This window comes from Oreochromis aureus, linkage group 22, assembly GCF_013358895.1.
Source record: "Oreochromis aureus strain Israel breed Guangdong linkage group 22, ZZ_aureus, whole genome shotgun sequence".
NCBI lineage: Eukaryota > Metazoa > Chordata > Actinopteri > Cichliformes > Cichlidae > Oreochromis > Oreochromis aureus.
In genome coordinates this window covers 4443816-4453689 of record NC_052962.1, presented here as the reverse complement: position 1 = coordinate 4453689, position 9874 = coordinate 4443816, and positions in this window count along the sequence as shown.

Sequence of the window (9874 nt, the reverse complement as noted above, 5' to 3'; positions counted from 1 at the left end):
ATCAGCAGGTACTTGATAAGATCTATTCAATTCATTTCAAATTTATTTAAACAGCGCCAAATCCCAAACAACAGTCAACTCTAAAGTACGTTGCCACAGTGGGAAGGAAAAACTCCCTTTTAACAGAAGAAACCTCCAGCAGAACCAGGCATAAGGAGGCGCAACTTGTTGGCGGTGAAGGGAGGGAGACAGGACAAAAGACATGCTGGGGAAGACAGCCAGGGATTATTAATAACTCATGATTAAAGCCAGAGTGGTCTGTAAACACATGGTGAGTGAAAGAAGTGAGAAAAGAAGAAACGCTCCAGCAGCCTAAGTCTACTACAGCATAACTATATATTTAAGCAAAAAACAAAACAAAAACGGTTTTAAGCCTAATCTTAAAAGTACCGAGAGTGTCTGTCTTTGGAATCCTATGGAGCTGGTTCCACAGAAAAGGGTCCTGAAAGCTGAACACTCTGCTTCCCATAAATATAGGAACAAAAAGAAAGCCTGCAGTCTGACAGCAAAGTGATCTATTGATCTGTAATTCTGCAATTAACAGTATATTACAAAACATTATATGGTAATCTTTAAAAGGGTTAATCCATTAACTTTATGTTAGAATACATGTAAAAAACGATTATTCACTTGGTGTATTAAAAAATTTATTTTTAAACCCAGTTACTAGTTTAATAAAAGTATTTTGATCTCCAAAAGTTGTTTCTGTTCATCTGGACTTAGCGTTTTGTGGGAGAAACGTTTCGTCACTCATCCAAGTGACTTCTTCAGTCTCAGCTCACTGCAGGTTTCCCCAATCTTATAAACAGTACATTTGCATAATGACTGAAACCAGCCCAGTGAAGGAACAATGGGCTGGGAGTCAAAAGTATTTTGTATTTTGACTTTTGTTGAATGGATGATAAAACATTATTACATTAATTATGGAATAAAATTACAAGAGTTTTCAAATAAACTCACATGATAAATCCCAATAATATTTTTTTCCATACTAGGTCTTATTAGTTTAAAAAAAAAAAAAATTGTCCATATTTTTTTTTACACATGTAACTACATGTTTTTTGTGTAAACTACATACATACAAAATCTGATAAAATATACATGATTTCATTTTAATTTTAAACTCAAACAACTGTATTTTATTTTATTCTTGCATAAAAACTGTCATGACCCTGTGCCTTCTCGGCTGACTCTGTATGGCTACAAGTGTTTTTGTTGTGTTGCGTCTCTCTCTCCCCTCCCGCGCACTGCGCTCTACCGGGGCGGAGTCATGACGGCTCCAGCCCCTGGCTCGGACACCTGCAAGCAATCGACTCATCACCACGCTCACTTCTTAAGGCGGCTGCTGAGAGTGCTTGATTATTGTGTAACACTCGTCAGTGTCATTGCAAGTCTGAGCTTTTTCCCGAGTTTCTTTCGCGCCGCAACTCACCTGTTCTTCCTCCCTGTGCCAGATTTCTCGCCAGCCTGAGGACCGCCGTTTGGTGAGCTAAAAGCCGGAGTCCGAGCTAACCTGAGCTTCAGTGAAGGATTGTGTACATAGCCCGTTTGTAACATGGTAGACTAGTGTGCCTGTGTTAATTCAGCTCCATATTATTGTGTGAAGTTGCACTGGGTTGGGAGTGGTTGTGTGTGTGTCACATTTTTGGTGAGCCAATGGCTGTAATGGGGTTGGGCTAATTAGAGGCAGGTGTACTTGATTGCACTGATACACTGGTCTACTTATAGCCCACACTACAAACACTGCTGTGTCATTTTGTCTCTCTGTGCAGGTATGTAATGTGATGAAATTGGATATGTTTGGGATAGATGGGTTTTGCGCTATGACTTCTATTGTGAAAGTGTCATTTTGTCTCTCTGTGCAGGCCAGGGCCTAATATATGCCACAGCCTAAGGGCAGCAGGGTTGCAGAGGCTGGAGTGACAACTGGCTATATGCTTGCAGGGTGGTGGGTCTCCAAGGACAACTTCTAACCCTGTTAAAGGCAACACGTGGAGTGCAACTGGCCGTGTGGCATAGCTGGCTCTGGCCTTAGGACTGTGTGTTTTATTTGATTTATAAAAGGGACACTGGACTGTTTTATATTTTATCTCTTGATTACTTTTGTCAATAAATTATCTTTTAGAATTTTATTGACTGTCATCATTTTGCCCACGACTGAGACGGTTGGTCAGACCTAGGAGCTTTCTTTGGGTGTGTTACAACTGGCGTTGTCGACAGGATCTGGCCACCATAATCTGTAGTGGGCAAAAGCAAGATGACTGATCAGAGTGAATCACAGTCTGGCCCAAATAGAGAAGCACCAGTTTCTAGTGCAGGGTTTAGGCCCTTTGGTATGATCCCCATGTTTAATATGGTCACAACTAAATTTAGAGGGAAGGATTCAGATATTAGTCTAGGTGAATGGAAAAGTAATTTGCAGACAACATTTGCTTTGCAAGGAGTTCCAGTAGATTTTAGAGCAGAATTGACGCTCTGTTGCTTAGAAGGCAAGGCTAAAAGAGAGATTTTAATTCTACCACCAGAGAAGCGTAATTCACCTGAGCTAATTTTTAATGAGTTAGATAAGTTGTATGGGGATAAAACAACTGCTTCGGTCCTGCGCTCTCAGTTCTTCAATGCTCGTCAAGAAACACATGAAGACATCAGTTCATTTGCGCTGAGATTACAAGAACATTTTCTCAGGTTAAAGAGGAAGGACCCTAGAGGTATGAATGATGAGGATATTCTTCTCAGAGATCATCTGGTTGAAGGCCTGAGAGACACTGCCCTTAGAGGTGAATTCAGAACAAAAATTCTAATGAATGATCAGTTGACATTTGCAGAAATAAAAGCAGAACTCATCCTGAGGGAACACGTTTATGGTGAAATGGTTGATCCAGTCCAGTGTTTTGCTGCCAAAGGGGAGAGATACAAGACCTGTAATGCTAAGGATATGGAACAGATTAAATCAGAGTTGTGGGAGGACATGAACAAGCAAATGACCACGCAATTCAATGATTTATCACAGACTTTGATCAAAGAAATCCGATCAGAACTTCATCAAGCTACACAAAAGACTTTGGACTGGAAACAGACTGACCAGTATAGATCAAGAAATAAAGGAGGGAGCAGACCCAGAGTTTAATCAAACAGGTATGATGAACAAGGTAGCCCCATCTGTAACACTTGTTCTCAGCCAGGCCACATAGCACGGTTCTGTAAAAGCAAGCCTAGATCTGGATCGTTAAACTAGACGACACCACTGTGGTGGCCCAGACAGTGGGTTGTGTCGATGCCAATGGGCCTCAAACTGATGTGAAAAAACTGATTGGAAAAGTTCCTAAAGTCAGCTTGTGTCTTGATGATGTCCCAATACAGTGTATTCTGGATACTGGATCGAATGTGTCCCTGATAAAGAACAGCTACTTCTCTAAACACTTTGGCAGTAATGGTATGAAATTGAAGGATGCAAGCAGCTGGCTGGCGCTCGAGGCTGCTAATGGACTAGATATTCCATACCTGGGTTATGTATTGCTACATGTGAAGATTGGACAGGTGGAACTCCCCGAATGTGGTTTTTGGTGATTAAGGACCAATGTTTAACCGACAGTGAAGGCGTCCTGGGTATGAATGTTATTTCACAGTGTTACGAAAAAATGGATCCGGAGAAGCCATTAGCCTACCTCTCCTCTAGTGGGGCCGAACAGAGAGCTTGGACTACTGCTTTTCAGATTTGTGCCAGTCAGGCACGGTTTGCAGCTTCAGATGGGTCCATTGGGTATGTACGTACCATAAATCGCCATCCTATACAGATCCCTCCTCGGAGTGAGATGTTGGTTTGGGGTCGTACGAAGACTGGAGTGGACGGCAGGGATTATCAATGCCTGGTGGAACCTGTCGAGGTGGGTGAAGTCTTAATTGCTAGAACATTATCTACAGTCCATGATGGGAGGCTTTTGATTAGGGTCCAAAACCTTAATGACTCACCAATGTACCTTTACAGACATCAGAAGTTGGCTAAGACTTTTAGTATTGACCCAGCCGATATCATACAAGAGAATAGTGTGAACATGACTCGTGTTGGTGTAAACACAGTTAGAGTGAGTATGGACCAAACGCAAGCCCTGCCCAAGGAGAAATGCATGTTCCCTGATTTAACTGGTCTTCATTTGTCCACAGAGGAATTGGAGAAACTGCAAGCTTTATTGCATAAGCACCGAGCAGTGTTCGCTGTGCATGAGGAAGATTATGGATTGACAAGCACCATGCAGCATTCAATTCCTACTGGCAATGCTGCACCAGTCCGTGAGCGCTATAGACAAATTCCACCAAAGTTATATCAGGAGGTGAAGAGTTTGATTCAAGGTATGTTGGATGCTAACATCATTGTGCCTAGTTGCAGTCCCTGGGCTTTTCCGATTGTGTTAGTCCGTAAGAAGGATGGGACACTTAGATTTTGTGTGGATTATCGTAAACTTAATGCTGTGACCCATAAAGATGCTTACCCCCTTCCAAGAATAGAGGAGTCACTTGCAAGTTTGGGTAACGCAAAGTATTTTTCCACACTTGATCTTGCCAGTGGATATTGGCAGGTTGAGGTGTCCCCACCAGACAGAGAAAAAACAGCCTTCACTCCACCTATGGGTTTGTTTGAATTTACCAGAATGCCCTTTGGCTTGTCAAATGCACCAGCCACCTTCCAAAGGTTGATGCATGTATGCCTGGGGGAAGAAAACTTACAGTCTGTACTTGTCTACTTAGATGATGTAATAATCTATTCTCCAGATTTTGACACCCACTTGGTTCATTTGGATGCAGTCCTTGGTAAACTGTCCAAGCATGGCCTCAAATTGAAACCCAAGAAGTGCTGTCTTCTAAAACCAGAGGTTCAGTATTTGGGCCATCGTGTTTCAGCGAAAGGGATTGCTCCAGACCCTGACAAGATTAAATGTATTCAAGAATGGCCTATTCCAACTACTGTGAAACAATTACAATCATTTCTGGGTCTGGCAGGCTATTATCGGAGATTTGTGAAAGATTTTGCAAGAATTGCCCAACCATTAAATCAAATATTAGTTGGAGCATCACAACATTCTAAGAGGAAGGATGTTCCCTTGTCCACTAAATGGAACTCTACATGTGACACAGCCTTTAGTGCTTTAAAAATGGCTCTAACATCTGCACCAGTGTTGGCTTTTGCTGATTTCAATCTACCCTTCATCTTGTACACAGATGCCAGCAACCAGGGCTTGGGTGCTGTACTTGCACAAGTTCAGGAGGGAAAAGAGAGAGTAATTGCTTTTGCTAGTAGGAGTTTGAGCCCTTCTGAGAAGAACGATAAGAACTATAGCTCTTTCAAACTTGAATTTCTGGCCCTGACCTGGGCAGTAACTAAGAAATTTGCTGAATATCTGTATTGTGTACCCTTTACAGTTTACACAGACAATAATCCTTTGGTACATTTGAGTTCAGCTAAACTTGGAAGCTTAGAGCAAAGATGGGCAGCACGCCTGGCTAGTTTTCAATTTGAAATCAAATATAGGCCAGGGCGTATTAATCAGAGTGCAGATGCACTATCCAGATATCCATCACCTGTAGTATCTGAGGCTACAGAGGGACAAAGGGAAGACGTAGAGGTTCCATCCTTTAAACAGGTTGAAGTAAATGTGGTCAGAGCAATGTGTGTTGGCGTAAGCAACTCTAACCAGAAGGGTTTACAAAATGTAACCGGTGGTGTGCCTCTGTTTCCTGAACGTACACCATCTCAGTGGGCTGCCTTGCAAGGGGAGGACCCAACTCTAAGAAGGGTGGCCTGGTATCTACGAAGGGGCCATCAGCCAAATAAGCGTGAGAGGCAACAGGAGTCTAAACCTGTTCTCTGTCTTCTGCGGCACTGGGAACGACTGTCACTAAAAGATGGAGTGCTGTGTCGGACATCACATGATACCAAGGAGGTCGATCCAGTAGTTCAACTTTTGGTTCCTGAGGGTGAGAAGGATTCTATATGGCAACTGTATCATGAATATGCAGGACACTGGGGCCCAGAAAAAACAATATCCCTGATTAAAAGAAGATATTTCTGGCCCAAATTAAATGCTGATGTTATAAAGTGGTGTTCTCAATGCCAGGCCTGTGTCCTGCGTAAAGCGGCTGCTGCAAAACATGCTCCTTTGATTTCCATTAAGACATCTGTACCCATGGAACTGTTGTCTGTAGACTTTTTGTCTATAGGTGGTCCAGAAGATCTGTATCATAATGTTTTGGTCATGGTGGATCACTTCAGTAAATTTGCTTGGGCTGCAGTTACAAAAGACCAGACTGCAGTGACAACAGCTAAAGCACTTTGGAGCAAGGTAATTCAGCCCTTTGGTGCACCGAGATGACTGTTGTCAGACCAAGGCCCTAACTTTGAATCGCAACTGGTGCATGAGCTGTGTGAATTGTATGGCATAAAGAAGGATCATACAACACCCTATCACCCAGCTGGAAATGGGGCCTGTGAACGGCTTAACCGGACTCTTCTGGGGCTGCTGGGCACACTAGGTGAAGAGAGGCGAAACTGGCGAGACCACCTGCCTGAGATGATCCAGGTATATAACAATACAGTGCACAGTTCTACAGGATATTCACCACATTATTTGATGTTTGGAAGGCATGGATTTCTTCCCCAGGATCGACTGATGGGCCTTACTGAAAATGCGGGCTGCTCTTCTGTGAGCAACTGGGTGCAATGTCATCAGAGACGGCTGCAGTATGCCTTCCAAAAAGCTCAAGACCATAGAGACTCTGAAATGTCCCGGCAAAAGAAATATTATGACCTGAAAACAGATGCTCTTCCATTGCTGCCTGGAGAGAGAGTATTGCTTCAGGACTTGAGAGCAAGGGGCCGAGTGTGATTAGACAAGAAGGGGGAAATGTTGAGAAAGTGATGCATCGCAACTTAATGAGACCTTGTTTGTTACCTATGAAACAAGATATGCAGAACTCTAAGAGTGAAGTGGAGACAGCCAGGCAGGAAGATTTAAAAACTGGAAATGCATTGCCACACACTGGCAGATCTTCAGCTGCCCCACCCTGGGTTGGGTTTTGGCTTCCTATAGAAATCCCTCTCCAGGCTGGCCCAAAAGGCATCGGGACAGGACCCATCATTCAAGAACCCAGACGGTCAACAAGAACAACAAAAGGACTGCCTCCACAGAGATTTGGAGACTAATATTTATAGATTACATGGTCATTGGGACAATGACCATTTCAGCAGGGAGGGGTGTAACATGGTAGACTAGTGTGCCTGTGTTAATTCAGCTCCATATTATTGTGTGAAGTTGCACTGGGTTGGGAGTGGTTGTGTGTGTGTGTGTCACATTTTTGGTGAGCCAATGGCTGTAATGGGGTTGGGCTAATTAGAGGCAGGTGTACTTGATTGCACTGATACACTGGTCTACTTATAGCCCACACTACAAACACTGCTGTGTCATTTTGTCTCTCTGTGCAGGCCAGGGCCTAATATATGCCACAGCCTAAGGGCAGCAGGGTTGCAGAGGCTGGAGTGACAACTGGCTATATGCTTGCAGGGTGGTGGGTCTCCAAGGACAACTTCTAACCCTGTTAAAGGCAACACGTGGAGTGCAACTGGCCGTGTGGCATAGCTGGCTCTGGCCTTAGGACTGTGTGTTTTATTTGATTTATAAAAGGGACACTGGACTGTTTTATATTTTATCTCTTGATTACTTTTGTCAATAAATTATCTTTTAGAATTTTATTGACTGTCATCATTTTGCCCACGACTGAGACGGTTGGTCAGACCTAGGAGCTTTCTTTGGGTGTGTTACACGTTCCCTTCCCGTGCCTGTGCCCCCTCACCTGTATATATCCGCACCTGGTGTCTGTGTGTAAATAAATTGTGAACTTTAGTGACAGTCTGCCTCCGAGTCTCTCCTGAGCCTGACAAAAACCAGAAATGTTGTGTATTAAAAATTTCTGTATTTTTACGTAATGGAAAATTTGTAATGTATACACTCATATATTTAGCATCTAAAGGCAAGGGAGAAGATAGTTCTGGAAAACTTTTGGTGGCATCTTCGAGTGTTACAGGAAATGCTGATATGGTATCAGATCAGCATCTGCTATCATCTGATAATAGATGAATGCAGAGTGGCTGGAAAGGAACATCTTGATGCGAATATTGACACTGACCATTACCACCAGATTCTGTTGGCATGGTAGCACAACAGAGCACAACTGAAGATACAAAAATGAGTACATTTTCAAATGAATGAATAACATGAAAGTTTGACAAATAGAATTCAAAGGCATGATGAATGCCTGCATTTGTTTTTGATTTGCGTATTTTCATTTTTCATTTCTATATGCAAATATAATGTAATGCATGTGTTCATGGAGGGTCTTCTCTGTGAGTGTTACGTTCCCTTAAAAGGGTCCAGGCGATAAGGGGAAGTAACAAAAAGTGTCTGGGTCAGAAAAAGGAGACAGAGGCAAAATGGTTAAATTAAAGAGTTTTATTACGGTTTCTATTAATAACTCAACTAAAAGAGACAGACAAGCCGCTATCACCATTTGAAGAAACAAACCAAAACTCAGACGTCGGTCAGTACTACTGAAAACTAAGTCAAAGAAAAAAGGGTTAGTCACCAAATACACTTCTCTCCACCGAGCAGGCGCAATGTGAAAAGATTTTGTTTATTATTCAAATATGCTTTGCTTGTGATTGTTTAAACTCTGAATGACAATTCACCCTGATAAACATGAAGCCTTGCCTATGCTTATCATATGCCTGTGAAGACAAGTTCCTGTGTAAAGAGGAACGGAAAGTTCCACTTAAGCAGATGTTTAGTATAGTATGAACAGAACGTTTTAGCAAGATATGCATTTGTCTGTTAAGCAATCTATATTCTTTAGCAAGATATGCATTTGCAATCTATATTCTGAGAACAGGCGGAGACTGCCTCCGCCCTGTTGAGTAACCTACGTGCCTATATAACCTGCAATAAAGAAGAGTACTGTGTGACTCTCTCTCGAGACGATTCACCCATGTACATGTGATTGATTATATTGTCTCACTGTGTCTCTGTTTTACTTGGCAGCCTTCTATTTGGGATTTTCCCTTAACACGCAAACAGTCACAAAACACAGCTCACTAGCTGCAAACACCAACATGGCTCTCTGGCACCAAAGCTCACCTTTCTCTGGGCTTAAATACCTTTAATTGCTGATGGGAGGCAGCTGTACAAAAGAAAAAGGTGGCAAGAGAGATGGTAGGACACGCCCACACAGGCAACTTCAGGAGGCCCTGCTAGGGCTGTAACACCCCCTCCCAGAAATACAAACCCGTGGTTTGTCAAATGGTTCTACCTGTTACGATAACCAAAACAATTAATCAAGTCTGTAACCATTGCATCACCAAATTGCAGGCTTTCCACCTACCAAACCCCATAGCAACGGTTAGGCATCTCCTCCGGAAGCTGCCAACCCCATCTCAGTGGGTTAAAAACACTGACTGAGGGTGGTCCCAGACCCTCAAAACAATGTCCCATGTGATAGCCAGGGCTTTTTTCAGCCATCACGTATGGAGAACCCAGCAGGCAGCCAGAAGACCTTACTGGAACAGTTTTCAGATGATTCCTCAGGTCGGGGATACAGGCATGTTTGTTAAGATTAAGATCAGTGAGAATTTTATTCTCACTTGATTATATTTTTTACACAAACCGTTTTATAAGTATGAAAATTCAACTGATCAACATGTACTTGTACAGGGCTGGAACAGGCAGTCCAGCTACTTCTGGATAATGAGCTACGCTCTTTTTGAATGACTCCTATCTCCCTCCCGGACACCAGGGGCGCTGCAGTTTGCAGCCTTCTTTAACTCCCCCTCGGT